Source organism: Rhipicephalus microplus, chromosome 1, assembly GCF_043290135.1.
Source record: "Rhipicephalus microplus isolate Deutch F79 chromosome 1, USDA_Rmic, whole genome shotgun sequence".
In the NCBI taxonomy this organism is placed as follows: Eukaryota; Metazoa; Arthropoda; class Arachnida; order Ixodida; family Ixodidae; genus Rhipicephalus; species Rhipicephalus microplus.
This window is the reverse complement of record NC_134700.1, coordinates 293419575-293438096: the sequence shown is the minus strand read 5'-3', so window position 1 is coordinate 293438096 and position 18522 is coordinate 293419575. Positions and strand designations below refer to the sequence as shown.

Genomic DNA, 18522 nt, shown 5'->3' with positions numbered 1-18522 from the left:
AGAGTTCGGTAGCTGTATTATGCAGGCCCAATTGTAAGAGTCGTTCCGTACTAGTGTTGCGAGGGAGGCTCAGGACCCTTTTCAATCCTGTTCGAATTAATGTATCAATTTTGTTGAGCTCTGTCTTCTTCCAGTTGAGGAAGGGGGCGGCGTAAGTCACGTGGCTGATGAGAAAGGCGTGAAATGCTTTCATGAGGTTGTCCTCTTTCAGACCAGCCCTTCTACTGTTGACCCTTGATAATACCCTGGTGAAGTTGAAGACACTTTTCTCTATACGTTTGAGGGCCTCCGCGTTGTCACCGCTGTAAGCACCAACTACCATGCCCAGGACCTTGATTGTGTTACATATTGGGATACTACCTCCGTCCTTGGTGTGTAGGTGAACGGGGAGGGAGCTAAGGAGCTGTCCCTTTCTGGGGCCGTGTTTACACAGAAGGAGCTCTGATTTGCTCGTAGATAGCTTCAGCCCCGTATTTTGTAGGAAAGCTTGTGTGGTGTCTAGGGCATGTTGTAGGTTCTGCTCCAGGGAGCCTAGTGGGCCACTTGTGGACCAGATGGTAATGTCATCTGCGTAAATCACGTGTCCTACCCCATGAACTTTCGAGAGTCGGTTCGCCAGATCGTGCATTGCGATGTTGAAAAGAAGTGGCGAAAGCACTGACCCTTGGGGGGTGCCGACGTTTCCCAGCTTGTGCTTACGGCTTCTGATTTGTCCGATGTTTATGGTAGCCGTACGGTCCGCCAAAAACGATCTGACATAGTTGTGAAATTTTTCTCCGAGATGTAAACTGGAGATTTCGTTGAGGATATGTTCGTGCCTGACCGTATCGAAGGCCTTCGTTATGTCGAGCGCCAGGATGCCCTTTACGTCCCGTGATTTATTGTCTATCACAGCACTCCTGATAAGGAGCATGGCATCTTGTGTTGATAGTGATTTTCGGAATCCTATGAGATTGTGGCGAAAAAGGCTGTTTGCTTCGATGTGCTCTGCAATTCAATTGTGAATGACATGTTCGGCGACCTTTCCGAGGCACGAAGTAAGGGATATTGGTCTCAAGTTCTCGGCATGGAGCGGTTTTCCGGGTTTGGGGATGAGAATTATATTGGCAGTTCGCCATTCATCCGGTACGCGGCCCGCCGTCCATACCTCGTTTATTTTCTTTGTAATGATTTGTATGGCTTGGTTATCTAAGTTTCTGAGAAGTTTGTTATCGATCGCACGAAAACTACCCGGTTCCTGGTCAATATACCAGAGTGGGTATGTGCCACGTCTTCAAGGAGCCTGACTTCGCTTTGCAGTGGTCGCGTCTGGTGGACTCTGTCGGTGTTGAACCTGTCTCTTGATTATAGGCTCGGATGCCTGTCGTGTATTACGTCGTGCATTGTATGCAAGATAGATACATTGAAGGAGAAAAATGGAGGCTGGAAGCTAGGAAATGTCGTTCAACGACGACTGTTTCCCTAGAACCGAGGTTTCGACCATTGGACGAAGTGATCTCCTTGAAAGTCGAGCCCAGCGACGCTCCTATCCGTTCAACGACTTTTCGTGAGTTTGTGTTTTGTAAGTCGCGTAGTACACACAGGAATCCATTATTTAACAAGTCGTGAGGCGAGTAGAGCGAAAGGCAATAGTGAGGAATTCCGGGAGACGAAAAAATTACGTTGCGGCCAACGGGAATTTCGTCAGTATTGTCACACTTGCAGCCTGAAATCTAGAGGCGCAGGTATGCAAAACGTATATCGTAATGACATCAGTAAAAGTAAAACGAGTGTTGAAACGGTCACGGTACATAAGCTATTTCGTGGATATCCCGAAGAAACGAGCGAGGAGCAAAAAAAACTCACCGGTAGTCGAGAGTTGCAGGAAAGCTGCGCCCGCAGGAAGAGAGGCGACGTGGTGTGGTTGACGGTACCGAGCGCTTGACGCCGGAGTCAACGACGGCCGGGCATGCGCTGGTGACAATCCTCCCGCCCGAATCCCATGGGCGGCGGGGACAAGACAAAAAAGCCGGTCGGAGATGACACCCAAGGTACGCAGCCCCGGAGGAAGCCGAAAACTATTCTCTTCTATTCTCCCGCACGGAAGGACCACGAAGACGGAGGCAAATTTGGTTTGGCAGTCGAAGGCCCCGACTCACAATTCGCAGATATCAACTTCTCGCGACACTGTCTAAAAGGTGGTTAAAAAGCGTGTTAGTTATTGTTGTACACGACTGGCGTCTTCTTCGAAGGAAGGACGGTGTGTTGCTTGGGATTCGACGGTGCCTGCTTATCTCGGCAATCCCGGAGACAACCAAGTCAGAAGTGCCTGATAGGGCACGCTTTGCTGGCTGGCTGGTGGCGACGAATAAAATAGAGCGCGAATCCACTCCAGCGCACTCGGTCAAATCCACGCACGACGAGGGCGGAAGGCACTTCACAGGGGAACAACACTGACTCGCACGTCGGGCTGCCCAGGAAAGTGATTGCTGCCGCTCGACTTCATTAAAGAACAGGAAAAAGAACAGTGTCACGGCTCGATAAAAACACGCCACAAAATCACCACCGACCGACGGCTCTCGTCTCTCGACGCCCTTCGTTGGCGCAGAAAAAAAACTCTTTTTCGAAGGCCGCCGCCGGCGCAGGCTCGTTCACGCACCGCACAGTCGCGCGTCGTCTGCCAAGGCGCGCAGCCAAAGCCGGCAGAGGAAAGGCGGTGCGCATGCGCGCGCGGTGACGCCAGAGCTCGGCGGACGAATCGGATCCCGCGGCACGGTACGGGTCAGGCGTGACGTAGCGCAGGTGAGCGCGAAAGGAGAAAGAAAAGATGAGAGAAAAAGAGAAAGCACCGCGCACGCGCCCGTTAGAAAATAAAGAAAGAAAACGGAGCCTCAATGGATAGCGATGGAAGAGAAAGAAAAAAGCAAAAAACTAAAGAAGAATCGCGGCAGTGAAAGAGGATGAGCGAGAGGAGAGAAAGAAAAGTACCGCTGTTCCGCTAAGCGGAGGGATACAGATGTTCCGCGCTCGAACGAAGTGCGCGGCTGACGCGGGAGCCATCGGATAATACGAAACAGGGGCCAAGAAGTGTGAGGCCGTTGCTGACCGAGGCTCTCGTAGTGCCAGTTGTTTTTTTTTGTTTCGCCGGTTGTTGTCGCCTCTGCTTCAGCTCCTGGCTGGCCGCCAGGAACTTTTATCTAGCCCAGAATGAAATCGAAAGCTTGAAATAACCGTAAACAAACGAAAAGAAATGGTAAAGGAATACAAGGGTTAGAGGCGGAGACGCCAGGAAATTGTGCTTTGCTCGGGCCGCGCGAGTGTTCATTTGCATCAGTTGCTGCTTTCTTAACGACGCGAGTACAGTGTGATAAACGGAGAAGATGCCGGAGTATGCGGCGCACTTGACAGAACCTCCCTTAGTAGTGCTTCGAGAAATCTGGTTCGAAAAGGGGTGTGACATATTTTAGTTTATTTATTCATTCATTTATTGATTTATTTACTTGGGCATTTTCATAAAATGTCCACGAAGGGGGCAAAAGGAGAGAGTGTTTCTTGAAGTGGCCCACTCTTCGCGAGGCACCTCAGTCAGGTACAGCAAAAAAGCACATAGAAAAAATATTAAATAACATACATACAAATAATGAACCGACGAGGTACAACAACCAAAATCGCAAAAATAACCTAAATAATGAAAAAAAGCTGTTCCTTAGCAAAAAATGCAAAAGACATTATCAACACTAATAACATATATTGAAGTACATACAAATTGAGTGTAATATCAAAAACACTGATGAACAAACAATGATTACGATAAACATATAACAAACATTACCGATGTTCAGCACATGCACCGTACAAGTGGGTTTAAATTTCGCACATAAAGCGAGTAAGAGAAAAATGGTGAAGAATTCAAAGATGGGTTGGGTGGGAGTTTACATCGGAATGATTTCTGTAAAATACTGCGTCTGTAAACATAATGGTTGCAAGACTCACAAACTACAGCAAAATGTGCAAGCTCCAAAAAAAAAAAAAAAAAAAAAAACTCCAGGCCTGCGCGGAAGGCGCAGCACAGTCACAGCGAAAGCTTGAAGAGCGGCCTTTCAGGGCTTTTTCTAAACACTCCTTGGGTAACTCCTGCAAGCACACTTCTGCTGGGTACCCACTACGGTATTAAAAATAAAAATCTTAGAGTGGTAGGCCGGCATTTGCTACGCTATCCTTCGTCATTCTTCTGAGAAACGCGGTATCCGCTAAACTATTGCGAGGAATTGTGTGCCAATTGTTCATGCAGTGGCTGACGATGATAGGAATTATGCCTGATGTAGGTATGTGCCACATTTGATAGGCGAACAAGAACAAGCTTTTGTAATGAGTTGGAGCATTGGACGGCCCACTCGTTACGCTATTCGCATTGTGTGACGCCTGGTTGTTCATTTGCTGTTCTAAAACGCATCGTTACTCATAATAACGCGATTCCTTTCCCGACATCAAGCCTGCCTACGGCGAGATTGCCAACAAGTCCCAAGCACCAGCGTAGCTTAGTGGTAGAATACTAGGCTGGCATCCAGCGGACCCGGGCTCGAGCACCACTTTGTCATTGGCACTAGGTTTTTCGCTAATTTCGCGCGATGTGGTTACGGACACCGGTGGCGGTGGACAACTAAGGCGCTGCGCGAGACCCGTGTTATGATCCCATAACAGCTTTCGCTGTAAAACAAAAATATACTATATGGATGTCTCGACTCCAAACATAATTTGCAAGTTATGTAACTAGTTGGACTCTGACTGTAACTATAAAAAAAAAGCTTCCATTTGAAGACCACGCTGGCCATTTAAATAAAATTTAAGAAAAAAACGAGGCTACCACAACCGCAATCGATGGGACTCTCTTTTGAAATTTCTATTCGTGCTTTCTTTGGGACGATCAGGTCTCCTGTAGCCTCAGTGTTGACTTTGTCTCTATATGAAACTCCGCACTTATAGAAAGCAGGTTGCCTGTAAGTTATCAAGATCGCCTTGGTAACATCTACCACCGCAACGAGCCACAAGTTAGTAACGAAATGTTTCAGGAAGACAAGAGGGTAGAGGAGGCTGGTAATCAAATATATATATATATATATATATATATATATATATATATATATATATATATATATATATATATATATATATATATATATATATAAAATAAGGGAAAGAAGTGTATACCTAAGGGCTTGTTTTTCCGTGTTTTAACACAATATTAATGAGATCTAACAGACAGTAATGCCAAGGAATGTACAGGGGAAGTTATTAGAACCAATGGAATGTAAATAAGAAGAGAGAAAAGTGGATGAAAAAATAACCAGCCGTGAGCAGGAATCGAACCTACGACCTTCGAATAACGCGTTCGATGCTTTAACCACTGAGCTACCACAGCGGCCTTCCCTCCATCCACTTTTTTGGGTTTATATGTGAATTTAGAAGTAGGAGTGACAATCAGCGCCATCTATAAGCCAAGCGACGAGTATGAAAACGCTCTTTTATGCGCATGTTTGGCGTCGCGTAGCACGTGAACTTATTATGAGCGGGCAGCTGATTAATTGTCCCTCTTATACAACCTAAACACACCAAGTCTGCCAGTACGAGACCCTCGTTCAATGAAATAAGGGAAAGAAGTGTATACCTAAGGGCTCGTTTTTCCGTGTTTTAACACAATATTGATGAGATCTAACAGACAGTAATGCCAAGGAATGTACAGGGGAAGTTATTAGAACCAATGGAATGTAAATAAGAAGAGATAAAAGTGGATGAAAAAATAACCAGCCGTGAGCAGGAATCGAACCTACGACCTTCATTTGGTTAGAGCATCGAACGCGTTATTCGAAGGTCGTAGGTTCGATATCGCCACAGTGTTGTACGTGCATTTATATCGGCTTCACGAGCGATCCTTGGCCTTTGTGAAGAGGACTTATTCGCTGGTGCCGCGGGATCCCTGGTTCGAGAAAACAGATTTTTCTATTCTCTTGTGTTAGTAAGTTTTCTCTTTGGTGCTGCCGTTTTGTTCAAACCTTTCAAGTTTACCTATACCGTGCAACATTACACGGCTACGGAACCGATACGCCTTGCTAAAAAAGGTCGAATTTCAATTTGACGAAGTTTCGACATGACGATTTAAATTGCCGGTTTTTCCTACTTAGCTATATTGAGGTGTAGCAGGTCATTTGCTTATAAAGCAGCTTATTTCTTCGGGGATATTATGGATGCCTGTATGCCTTCGGTCAGTACTGCCGCTTATCATCCCAGAAATAACAGATTGATTATGACGAAATGAACATTCAAGCATTACTCGCCCTAGTCCTCTAAACAACATACAAGCAGGGTCAACGACGATTACTTATGAACTCTTGTTAAAGCGATTGCAGAGCACTTTTGTCAACTTTGGAAATGTAACGGTAATGTAATGGCCGTAGAAAGCGTTCCACCCCGAATTTCCAAGTGTTAAGTGTAAATGAACAATTGAAGCTGTGGTAACAACAGAAGCAACGTGAATAACGACAACATTTCATGATCAAGGGCATTAGAGCAATGTGTTAGTGTACCGGTCGTGGAAAGCCGCAGGTAACGCAATGAGATATACACGCGCTGCACATGACCTACCCCAGGGTTCTCGGTGAGTAGATTGGAAAAAGAGCTAGAATTCAAGCCAAAAGCGGCTGAAGTAGCCATGCCATATGAATTCGTCGGTAGAGTTTTAGCCAAACAGAAAAAGAATATTATAATTAGATTCATTATTAGTATACAATAAATGAGAGTTTGAATATGAAAAATCATAAAAAATGTGACCATGATTTCTTTTCTTTGTGCTTCATCCTCGAAGCACAGATGAGTCGTAAGCAGTTATTTATGTATTTAGGCTAAGGTCAGGACCATTACGGAGATGATTGCGTTAACCACCACCAACAACAACAATACAAAAAAGAGAATGCAGCGCGTAAAAAAAGAACAATGTTTCCAACAGACTACCAGGGCATCAGTGATTACAGCCCTACAACAATGATGATCACCACCAGATATTGCAAAATGGAAGACCGCCTTGCCGCGGTGGTCCAATGGCTAAGGTACTCGGCTGCTGACCCGCAGGTCGCGGGTTCGAATCACGGCTGCGGCGGCTGCATTTCCGATGGAGGCGGAAATTTTGTAGGTTCGTGTGCTCGGATTTGGGTGCACGTTAAAGAACCCCAGGTGGTCGAAATTTCCTGAGCCCTCCACCACGGCGTCTCTCATAATCATATTGTGGTTTTGGGACGTTAAACCCCACAAATCAATCAAATCAAAATGGAAGACCTACCACATAGCAATATCCAAAGCAATGGGAGAAATATTGCGCTGATAAAATATGTCATAAATGACGCTGCGGTGGTATGTCTTATGAAGTAAGTTCAATCGGTAAAAAATTCGAGGTGATTCTGGAGACGCATAGGCACAGGTTGGATTCCTGACTGTTACGCTTGCAATTCGATTTTAATTAAAAAGAATATGACAATATTCTTTGCTGTACTACATTATATCTGAACATATAGATATTCTTAACGAGTTAAGAGTTCTCAAGCAACGTCGTTCAAAAGCTAAATAAGCAGACTCTCAGTGTTTTCGGTGACACTTAGCACCTTGTATAGGTCGTGTTCAGTGGAACTTAGTTCCACAAAACATATTCCGCGCCATGTGGTGCAACAGTTGTATCGCATTTAGAAAAAGATATTTAGCGCTAGCAGAAAGGGCGTAAGGGAAACGATACCACAAGATGCTGACTTTTACAATTTTATTTTCAGGAAACAAGCTGTGCGTGCACATTGGCGCCACCTTTTCAATCACTAGCCAACCATGAAAGTTTTGTCAATTGATCGCAAACTGACACACATGTCACAAGTTCAAGAAATGGCTTGGGTTTCAATGATCTCTCTGACGTCTCTATCTTTGGTTGTTGCACGGTACTGGCGAAGCACATATGCGCACTTGGTTCGCAACCGCACTCCCAACAATGTGCACAAAAATGACCTTAGTTATTTTTGTTTCTAACGTTCAACTTGCCTTTGCGAAGACGATCGTTAAGGCATCTCCCCGTCTGGCCTATGTAGTTGCTTCCACAGGTTAGCGGGAGCTCGTGAACCACCTCTTTGACACACTCTACCAGAAGTTCGCGATAATTGTTGAAACATCCTAGAACTGACTTGCGTGCAGTGCGGAAAAACTTGCCAAGTTTTTCCGGCGTTGAGAACACTACTTTGATGTTCCCGCGATTAGTCATTTTCTTTAGATTATTAGCCGTTCTGTGCAGATAAGGCATTACTGCTACTCTGCTGCTGCGGCCGCGTCCCGAAGATTGCTGTAGAAATGGCATCTTTCAATAATTTATTGTCGAATTTGTTAGCATAAGCTCAGTGGGCCTGTTCATGTGGATAGACAGACAAGGTAATTTTGGAACATGCCATGCTTGAAGTCATTATGAAAATTAAACGTTGAAACATACATATTTTACTTGAAGCCGCAGACCAAAATTGATTACGAAATGGACTCGCAAAAACTGACCAGCGTCATTATGGGGGTGGATTTTTGAATTTGACAAGTTCGCAAGAGAGCACGCGTTGTGCTATCAGCATTAGGAACTGACGTCAGAATAGATAGCGGGCAGCGTGAATGCTTGCCATGCGCTTGCCAACATGCGGATCACTTCGTCTTCGCAAGCTGCTTTGCGGGGCAGTACCTCGATGCGCACCAGCGTGCTGCCAGGACTTGCGCGTATTTCGGGCTGATGCCAGTGGGTAGTCTTTAGGCTTCATTTGTTTTTTTATCAATAATTAATAAAACAATTGGCTAATAAATTCACCAAAACGGTAGTTCAGTGTAGCAAAAAAGTAGCCACGAGTCCCGCCGTGGTGGTCTAGTGGCTAAGGTACTCGGCTGTTGACCCGCAGATCTCGGTATTGAATCCCGGCTGCGGTGGCTGCATTTTCTATGGAGGCGAAAGCGCTGTAAGCCCGTGTATTCTGATTTAGGTGCACGTTAAAGAACCCCAGGTGGTCGAAATTTCCGGAGCCCTCCACTATACGGCGTCTCTCATAATCATGTGGTGGTTTTTGACCTTAAATCCCACATATCAATCAAAAAGTAGCCATGACTCCAACCCGACATTTTCGTTTCCAGAAAGCCTCCCAAAGTAGCCAATTCGACGCAAAGTAGCCACTGATGGCCACCCTTTGCAACCCCATTGACGAACGAAGACGTATATGGTGGATGCAGTGGCGCTTTCCCGAGCGCTGACCCCTGGGCGGTGCCGAGCAGCTATGCAGATAGGCCTGGCCTTGTCAGTGAGAGCGCCGGCTTGCCTCGCCCTTGTCGTCGCGTTTCCTCTGATCACTCAAGCCACTGCGTTGACGCCAGTGAGGCTCGGCTGCCCGTAATGAACAATCACAAAGCTGGCGATGTGTGTCGTTTAATACCTTCGCTTTTTTGACTCCGTCGCGAGGAGGCAAACGTATGTTCGCACATTTTATTAGTCCACCGCGTCGGATCAGTGGTTACGCTGCTCGGCTGCTAACCCAAAGGTTGCGGGTTCGATGCTTGGCACGTCACACGGAGTGCGTACAAGCGTGTAGTCATGCAGGTGTCTGCAATGAGAGTGGCTCGTTGATCAGACGTTATTTGTGTAGAGACTGCATGTACAGTAGCAAGTTTAGTTGAGAATATTATACAGCAGCGTTTAGAACGCGTGTACACGTTCGCAAGGTTACTCATTGCGCCGAGAAAATGTCATGTCGTGTCTTTAGGCACTTTAAACTTCGCAATACAATACAATACTAGGCAAAAATAATAGAATGCAGTACAATACAGTACAATAGTATCCAAAGGTGGGCTACTTGGTGAAGCAGCATTTTCGGGTACAGCGCAAGACATGACAGAAGAGTACAGAAGGGACACAGACGTGCGCTGTGTCCACAATTTAATTTAAACGTTTTTATCGCCACAACCCCTACATCCTTCAAAAGGAAACCTTAGTTAGCTCTGCATTCCTTGTCATTGAAAGAAAATCTGGCCACAAGTATGAAGGCCATAAAAAATAGAAGAATATACAATGTGTATGCAAAGAAAGGCATAGCCAGGCCTTCTGCCTCATTCGTGCACAGATCTATCGGTTGTTGTAGTTCGCTGTATTCCGATAGCTCGCATGCAAACAAGCCCGTAATGCATCATTCAGCAAATACTCCGAGCAGCTGATGCAAGCGAACTCCTACAAGGACATCGATTAGAGACATCGCCAGGCAACCGTCACGTATGCATTTTCAGCGCAGCAGCTGCGTTCGACGACAGCAGTGTTCGCTGTAACACGCCACTCCATCCCGGTCGTCATCGATGACATTTGCCGTTCTTGACTCGGAACGGGTCGGGTGAAGCCAATTTCCAAGCAGCAGCAGCAGTTTCTATCGCGCAGCGTCATTTGCATGTGTTTCATTTGCACCTATTGCTTCATAAATACTTATTGCTTGATCAATATTAACGCGTTAGTTGTGAGTGAAAGAGAATCTCATGCGTGTTCGCAAAATCGAGAACGATGCAAATAAAATAGTTAGAGCAAATCCTGGAGTAAAATGGGAACTGAACTGGAGTTGTTCGGGTTTAAGTGGGTATCGAACCCTGGTCTATTGCGTGGCAAGCGGATCTTCTACCACACGGCCACGCCTCTGCTTTTTTTTTTTTGCTTGTGAAAATAGTGAAAAGAACTTCCTATAGTTGGAAATGCAGTGAAAGTAGCTTTCATGCCTCACAAACACACGCTTCTTGTATACATGCTTCACAATGCAATATGAAATATATAAAGTAATAATGCGTGGTACAAGCGCCCATTGCCAGCGAACGTCAGAATATGTGATTATCATAATAGCTCCGTGATTTAAAGCCGGTGCCCCGCTGCAAAAGGCACATCCTCTACTACGCCTATTCCCTGAAAGCCACGTATAGTCGGTGCATAGCAAGTTCGAAAGCGTTTCATGAACTAAGTGTTCGAAGTACGCATTAGGAACAGGACATCGCTATCACGTTTAGCTCCTTATAAACGAAGATTTAGGGTCCCCTAATTTTTTTATTCTTACTTTCCACTTGTTGCTTTATCAACACCTATAACTAATGTTAAGGTAGCACAAAGGAAGGAATTAGTCCTTGTTGGTAAGACATTAGGCCATTTTTAACTCGAGGAACCTCAGGACCAGAAGGGAAGACAATAGACGTGCGCCAACTTTCAACAAGATGGCCCGTTTGAACCGAAGTACGAACACAACAGTGGTGAAGCTCACACGCTTCACCCTTATGTCGTACGCGGAAAAGTCTTTTTTTTTTGTCATCCCGAATTTTATAGAAGGTGCTCACAAAAGTGTTTCTTATTATCTACTTTTTTTTCACAATATATGCGAAACAAATCGCAAAGCTAATGCCCGTTCAAAAAAAAAAAAAAAACAATCCTTTTTTCCGGCGGGGACTAGGGATGGCGTGAAAACACAATCGGAACCCAACTTTGTGATTTTGGCGGCTTATGCTAATAGTCTCGTTAATTAATCCTGGTTGGTCAATAACAGCTCAGTGTTTTCGTAAAACGGGACGGGACGCACCCACAAGCTCTGCGATGCATCGCGAGCCAGCCTTGCTCACCCTTCTTTTCAGGGTTGCAGTGTTCTCGTAACCTGTCTTTAATACAGGCAGCGTTGGGCAGTGGTTGGGCAGCTGGGTGGCCTTCTTTCTTTCTAAAGCGAAAGTGTTTTATGCCGGGTTCCACCAGGGCTCCGCTGACGTATTTTAGTCACGTGTATCACGTTATAAAATAATGTGTACAAACGGATTCAAAACAGAAAACGAGAAGAAGAGTTCTGTAGCCGTGCGTCGAACCTATACGGTCTCTCGCTCACAACGCGTTGCGCAAAACCACTAGGCCACGGAGCGTACGTTGTTGAGCTGGTAACAGCGAGCTACTTATATACACCAGGTACCACTGACGGTCCTCAGAGCTAAGCAACCTCAGCGCGTTTTTCTCATCAGTAGTGAGAGGGCGTGAAGGGCGCGCTCTAAAGGTCATCGCTCTCCGCTCATGCGCTTATCTCGTTATTCGCGCGCATTGCGCCTCGTGTGCTCCCCACTGCAAGTTTGTTTTGAAGTTACAGTAGGTGAAGAGAGCACGAAGGTCACTTCGCTCACTGCCGCGGTAGTTAAAGAGAGCACGAAGGTCACTTCGCTCGCTGCCGCGGCCGTGTTTACGCAAGTAGCACGCATATCACACACGAAGAAGTTAGACTGGGGGACGGTCATTCACGCTCGTACTACGTATACTTGTGTGTTGGTTTAGTGCGTCTTCTTTTCTGTTTGAGCAGGTTGTTAGGCCTCACTCGTCCTGTGCATGCTCTTCTCGTGCGTGTTTTCTGCTTGAGGTGCCGGGCGCTGCAAATTTCGACCTGCTTGTCGTTCTTCGCGTGAAATTTTGATTTCTTGCTGTAGCATTCAATCATTTGCCCTTGGGGCTAAACCATGCATAATAAACGCTTAAGTGCCTCTGTGAAGAGACGTTTCTTCTTCTTGTCATGTATACCTATTCCTTGACAGAGGGACCAACCGCGTTCTTTCTTTCTTTCTTTCTTTCTTTCTTTCTTTCTTTCTTTCTTTCTTTCTTTCTTTCTTTCTTTCTTTCTTTCTTTCTTTCTTTCTTTCTTTCTTTTTCTTTCTTTCTTTCTTTCTTTCTCTCTCTTTCTTTCTTTTGTTTCAAGCTCAGACAGTTTCTCCAAGTTCCAACAGCTCGGCTATTGAAAGTGTGAGTAAGAGGAAACGGCGCTAAGGGTGCACACGCAGCCGCAGTTGTCGAGTGTTTGTCGTACAGCACACGAAAGAACAGCATGCGAGCGGGCAGCATTTCACGAAAAAAAAAGTGTCTAGAATGTGCTATACAGAGACGATAGGTCGTGGCACTAGAATTTTGGAGGCTATCCGTTCTCAACGGCAGAAGTTGACGTATATGACAGTTTAATGATGATGCATTGAGGCTCCCCAAGCTTTGTTCACTTATGACAAGACCTGATCGCGTCCCCTCTTACTTGATAACATACGCCGAAGGTGAACTTGCGACGTAAAAAATTTACCATATAGCCCATAGGAGGTTCCAATTTCATGCCCCAGTGACATTTTTCAATTAACAGAGGCAAATCTCGAACGCGATACTTTTGAGAACTGCACGTGCCGGAAGGATTTTGGAAACCGTAAACAAATAGAAAACGCCATACTAGAGATCTCGCATTCCTCAAATGCGCATTTTTAGTCAACATGTCACCGTCATTCCATAAAACGTCCACCATCTGGAACTTACCGGCGCGGCTATCGGCCATACCATGCTAAATGCGCCGGTGCTTGAACTTACCGGCGCGCCACATATATGCCGTGGTCTCAGTTTGAGTGAATGTGGATTCATCATTGGTTTTTTTTTCTTCTTCATCGGAGAAAGAAAGGCGCTCGCAATGAATGCCATAATTTTCAACCTTAGGACACGTTGACTTATACGTGATATTTCGAAGTTGTCCGAATCAAATGTGCATGTTTGTTATTACCTGCCCGAAAAACTACTGAAAATTGTCAAATGGCTCACGTGCTGACGCCATGGTTATTTGTTTATAAGCATGCCGAAGCCTGTAGTTGTGTATCACACGAGTAATTAGTAATCGCTTCAGTTACGTGTGGACATTTGGGCAGCATTAAAGTAACGAGGATTACTAAATAACATGGGTCAAAAGAAGGTACATTGCAGACCCACGCAGAATAGACAAACACGCACGCACACACTTCACATTTGCGTTGTTTACAAATACATCCAGAGGTCATGAAACATATTCCGACCAAGTCCGACGAAGAACCGACCAAGAACCAAGTCGGTGCTTCAGCAATCGTCATGCAGAGAAGCTGCTGTCTGGACTCCCGTGAGAAGTGCTATACGACGAAGGTAGTTGCGACAATGAGATGTCTATAGTCTGCTCCCCTTCTCTCTTCGCAGAGAGACGCCAATGAAAGCATCCGACCCAGCGAGCGCGGCATTCGCACCCGGCGACGAGGGCACGGAAGAGTCGGCTCGACGGTATAGAAGAGATGCATCTCGGTATTCCCCGACAATGCTTCACTGCGGTTCTGTGGCAGCGGCGTGTCCATCGGCCCCGGGAGGACGAGTCCGAATATAGGTCGTGCGAAGGAACCGACTCATCAACGCGCGGAACGTCATGCGCGATCACCGAGGCGGCAAACGCTGCGCCGACAAGGGCACGCACTCGCGCTCAGGTGGAGCGAGAGAGAGGACGCCAGGAGCAGCGTATACTCGCGCAGAACAACAGCCAGCGGTGGGCGACAATGGCCGCGAGGATAAAGCGAGCCAATTAAAGGTCTCTCGCAGCCGCTGTGTGTGTACGTGCGTGTGACTACTACGTGTACGCCATGACGAGAGAAGAGAAAGGCATTTTGGAAGTGATTATGGATGGCGGCTCGGGAGCGAACCAAGGGAGGATGGAGAGCGCGACCAGGTTACGGCGACAACAAGCCCAGAACAGCGCCGGTATGGCGGTGGAGAGAAGGACGGCACAGCGGATGGTTTGCAGTGCCATTGGCGTTCTCTTTTATGCTGGCACTGAGCGCCGTGGTGTAGGGTTGTGCCGCGAGTGTGCGTGCGTGGAGGGGCGCGCGCGCTTCAAGTGCGCCGAGTTTGAAAACAGCCGGCGCAGACTCTTCCCAGGTATCTTTCTTTCGCGCTCTCTCCTACAACTATAGGACTGTTTTCTTTTGTGTCCTGCATGGCTGGCTCTCTCTTTTGTGCGCGCGCGAATCCGAAATACGGAAGCCACTGGCGGCGGCGTGGCGGTTGCAAAGTGGGTCGCAGTGCCCGCCGGGCAGACGCGCCAACAGCGCCAAATGAAACCGAACAAGTGGGCTCGGCGAATAGGCGAGGAGGAAGAGGTAGAACAAAAGGACGACGACGGAAGGCAAGAGGAAGAAGGAGGCTTGAATGAAAATGAAAATAATGAGGAATAAGTAAACGAAAGGATGAAATGAAAGAGGAGAAACAAGTTTGCGGGAAGGAACAAATTTCGTGCGATAAAATGAAAAGAAAAGAGCGAAAAGGAAGGGGGAAACGAAAGAAAGAGGGCGCGACGAAGGATGCATTCTCGGCTCATTAAACTTCGTCCACTTCATCTTATCTGAGCGCCCAAGCGAAGGACGCGTCTCTTCATTTTGTGCCTTGCCCCTTTGGAATGGTACGGCAGTGATACTGATGGAGGAAAAAACAACAACAAAACAATAGGATTTCAGAAATAAAAGAGCTGTAGACGACTATACGTCTGTATTCAAGTAGTGGAATTATCTTTGAGAGAGGGAGATGGGGTTTGGGGTGGGGTGGATCTTTAGGGAGGATAAGAGAGCCAGGTAGGAAGTGACGATCGTTCGAATCGGTCTTCAGAGATCAAAGCATGACCTTAAGCGGAAGTGCATGGGTGAATATAGGCAGAAGGTACGTGCGCTTCTCGCTCATCGAGGCTTGGTAAATGAGATATGGTGTTGTTTTGCGTCGCATCTTCTGCAAATCTTGCATGACAAAAAAAAAACACAAAAAACACTAGAAACCTTAACACACCTTCCATACTGCATCCCTGAAATCTAACTGGACGGCTTGGTTGGCGTCGTGTGTACCATGATGCAAGAGATAGGTGCTTTCAAAGATATACTTCGAGCTCATGACAGCGGAGATAGCTAGGGGCTGATAATGGCTAAAGCCGGCCTACAGCTTACGCAGAAGCCGTTGTATGAGCCTTATCAAAGATCTTTGACAATGGGTCGACGCGAACTGACTGTTCATTTAAGAAGATGGAGGTAAGTACACTACGCGGAGTCGGAAAGGCGACCGAGCGACTTCGCTTACTTCGCTTCGGGACTTCTCTCAAGTCAAATGAGACGAGAGACGAAAACAGCGCAGTGATTGGTCCTTCGAGTCCTGATGGCTCAAAGCGACCCCATCGTTCTTTGAAACTCTTCATCAATAAAAAAAGTAGAAAAAACAAAGTAGGAACATCTGCACGTTGCTCACGATCTTACATTCACTATAGTGTAAATGTTTTTCTAGAGAGCCCGCTGAAGGGAGAAGTCGCATGGTCCCTTATGCCTAAGATTAATAGAAGGTGAAGTCGATCTTCCTCTTTTCTGTCTAGGCTGTCTAATCTCCATCTTCCTGAAAGTTCCTGCACCCAACGTGGTTTTACAAGGCCTCCGGGATCGGTGACGGGCACTTTTTTGAAGCTCAGGTGGCTTTGCAGTGCCGCCGGGATCGCCCCACATTTGACCAATGGACGATATCATGTGATAACCTGACGTCATCATGTCACGTCAGGTTATGTCACATCATATTGATATGATTACTAAATTTGGCGACATGTGACGCCACGATCATTGTATAGACCGGTGTGATGTAATAACGTTATAATTAGTTTTTTTTTCATCACTTTTGCTGACGCCGACGGCTACATTTAGCGCTTGGTGAGCGCTCTAAAACTATCGCCTTAATCTATCACGACGTTGCGGACTCCTGTGCAACGTCTTCCTCCTCTTCCTATCAAAGGTTCAACAAGGTGCTCGTAATGTAGTAGTTAGTTTGATTCAAATGAGCGGAATTGCTCGTAGTATCTTCTAGCTGCAGCTGCGGTGTTGTTCCGAAACGCGTACTAGTCATATAGATAGGTAGTTATATCGTAACATTGTTATGATAAAAAATGCAGGTCCAGAACTTTTCTGGGGTATGCGCGATCCCTCGCTTGAAATCGACTAGAAGAGATGGAATTCAGAACCACTTTTCTGTTCCGTTTCTTTTTTTTTTTCTTTCGGGTTGATGCACAGAACTACCGAGGTGAGAGTTGAAGGTGCCGCCGAACACACATGCCCCACGTCGCCACACTAGCGGCGATGCCAGCTCGCGTGATGGCGTGACCGAGCCGCGACCGTGGAGAGCGCCATCTGGTGGGTAGCGCGTGAGAAATATCGCGCCCGCCCGCGCTACTACGTACGGCGCACTACCGGCTATCTGCAGTCACGCCACCAACTCAGTCGAACGTTAATTAACGCTGGCAACCGTCCAGAGATAAAGGAAGCAGCGCTGTGCGAGAAAGTCTGCCGCCGTGCTGATGCTGATGCTCTCACATGGACGGCGCTCACCCACAGAGGGCGATGGGCCAAGGACCGCGCGGCAGGATACTTAAATGAAACTAAAATGAAATTAAAGCCAATCTGAAAAATTAATTTAGAGATAATACTGCCAATAAACAAAATTTTTGCTGAGCAAGCGGTCAAACCATCTGTTTAGCGAGCTTCGCGATTGAAAGTTAAGCTCAGGAATCGAGCTCGTGGAACGTCACTCGATTCGAACCCTACACAATGCAGATACACATGTTAAGCTACGCAGATCTCGAGTCTTCTCATGTGCGCGTAGTAAGCCTTCTTTAGAGACGCTATCGTAAAAGAAAGACCACGCGCCTCAATATACCGGGTATTTCAAGAAATGAATCCAAAATGCTAAAAAAATCTGGAAATTGCGATGTTTTTTCGATGCCTTCACAATTAATTCTGCAGCCGCAGACACCTTGAGATGCCCAAGGACATCATTTGCGACAGTAATTAAGCAAGATAAAATGAGAACTTTATGGGAGTAAAGCTATTATGCCAAATGAGAGAATATAAGTTCTTCATACCAAGAAACCATTGCAGTTTTGATATCTCGAAAAGCGACCTCTAGTAATAATTGTGAATGATGAAATTCGCGCGGGCAAGCTGGAATCGGAACGTGGGAGAGCGGAACTGGGGTATTTTTCTGAGACTTCCAGAACGGGTGAGCATCGTTCTTTCAACCATCTACCGACTTTGTTGTGTGACTGGGCGGGCTGCGCTTCCAATTACAGCACTCATGTCGCACAAACGTTAACAAAAGCGAAATAATTGCACCTTTATAATTGTGGTCTTGAACCATGACGTGATTCGGGTAGTCTGGTTGTTGCCCTCAGTCGAGCTTTGGTTTCAATTACGCTTTTGAATTTGATTGAATTTCATTACGCCACAATAATTACTTGAGGCCGCTTCTAAATCTCAAAGCTGTGATGGGCTCTTGGCATGAGGAACTTCGATTCCCCTTTCTTTCATAGCCGCCTAACTCCATTAATAAAAACTTAATGGATTATTTGTTGAAGTTACTGTCCCGGGGGATATTTATGACCATCTTTATATGTATGTGGCTACTTAAGAAGTAATCCGCCTTTTCCTTTTTCCTGTGCTGTCCTCTGGCGTTAGGGGCTGAAAGAACTGACATTGCTGGAACGAAGGCCTCTGAGACCAGGAATCGTGTCGCGACTTTCCCGTCAGGGAAGGGCGCATGCGCCATGGCATCGTGGAAAAGGCGGATTGGGAAGACATTGAAGAATATCGCATTTGTCCGATTTTTGAGGATGTTGAATGCATTTCTTT

At 46.3% G+C, this 18522-nt stretch overlaps 1 protein-coding gene across 4 annotated transcripts in view; it reads right to left on the bottom strand.

Moving 5' to 3' along the window:
• Positions 1-2230, bottom strand: part of Mef2 (myocyte enhancer factor 2) — a 128709-nt gene extending 126479 nt beyond the window's left edge. For all 4 annotated transcript variants that reach the window (XM_075865162.1, XM_037412164.2, XM_075865164.1 and 1 more), the window contains exon 1: positions 1846-2230. The gene's annotated coding sequence lies outside the window, so the exon portion shown is untranslated. The remainder of the gene's footprint in view (positions 1-1845) is intronic.
• Between the last annotated feature and the right edge of the window lie 16292 nt (positions 2231-18522).